Source organism: Sinocyclocheilus rhinocerous, unplaced genomic scaffold (assembly GCF_001515625.1).
Source record: "Sinocyclocheilus rhinocerous isolate Xijiao unplaced genomic scaffold, SAMN03320098_v1.1 scaffold3357, whole genome shotgun sequence".
Taxonomy (NCBI): Eukaryota; Metazoa; Chordata; class Actinopteri; order Cypriniformes; family Cyprinidae; genus Sinocyclocheilus; species Sinocyclocheilus rhinocerous.
In genome coordinates, this window is record NW_015623670.1 from 73,009 (window position 1) to 74,105 (window position 1,097).

The 1,097-nt window shown below is 35.6% G+C and overlaps 1 protein-coding gene across 1 annotated transcript in view; it reads right to left on the reverse strand.

Annotated features, from left to right (window-relative positions):
- Positions 1–699, reverse strand: part of LOC107727532 (gastrula zinc finger protein XlCGF57.1-like) — a 28,456-nt gene extending 27,757 nt beyond the window's left edge. Inside the window, exon 1 of the mRNA XM_016537461.1 lies at positions 673–699. The gene's annotated coding sequence lies outside the window, so the exon portion shown is untranslated. The remainder of the gene's footprint in view (positions 1–672) is intronic.
- Positions 700–1,097: the final 398 nt, after the last annotated feature.

A 1,097-nucleotide genomic window follows, 5' to 3' on the forward strand; every position in this document is an offset into this window, starting at 1 on the left:
GTTTTCCTGTTCAAGACAGTTAGGGTATGTCGAAAATCTCCCATCTCATTTTCTCCTCCAACTTCAAAATCATCCTACATCGCGGTTTTACCTTTTTTTTGTAAAGGGTGCTTGATCTTCTTTGCATGTTCACTTTGTAAACACTGGGTTGGTACTTCTGCACCATACTTGGCCACACGTCACTTCACTTTTTTCACTCACTTTATTAGAAGGGCAGCCCTAGTCGCGTGAATGCGGCTGCTGTCGCCAGAGTTTATTTAGCATACGTCAGCATCACATCAAAGCAAGATGGACCAGATAACTTTTCATGATTGGTTCATCTTGGCTGCTGTAAAAGCGTGTTCAAAAGACTTCCATATATAGTTATTAATTTAATATGCAAAGATGTTACTCAATCCTAGCAGTGGGCATTTACAATGAAGAATTAAATGAGACACGACTCTTTAAATGCAGTGTTTAAATCACAGCACTAAAATAAGAGTAGAACATTTACTCATAAGAGAACTTCAAGAAAAAAATTAAATGAAGCAATATATGAAGTTAAAACCTTTCAAAAAGGAAAGGTGAGAAAACTGCAGGAGGGCAGACAATGTACAGAAACACCGGGCAAAGGCAAATTAATTTAGAGAATGTAGAGGACAAAATAATTCAGCTTTGAGAATGAAAACCAACCTGTTTGTTCCTCAGTATCTTCATGTTTGACTCTGAATGTTTCTTCAATCGTCATCTCTTCACTCTCCTCTTTAATAAACGCCATCTTTATAACAGTGTGTCACGAGGAGCTCAGTCTCTTCAGCAGGTTTTCTGTGTGTTTAGGATCAGAATAATTAACAAAGAAAAATAAATCCAGATGCTTCTCAATCAGCTCCCTAGTTCAGTAGTCAGTGCACTGGTAAGGGAGTCAGAGTGAGAGTTAATGGACTTAAATCACCTGATGAGACAAAAGCATATAAAACGTTACCAATAAATAATAATGATGAACAAATGAATAAAAGAACACAAATTACACAGTCACTTTACTATTTACTTTTGATTAATATAAGTCATTTCTTGATCAGTATTACATTTAAAAGATTACACTTTTAATTAAATATTTG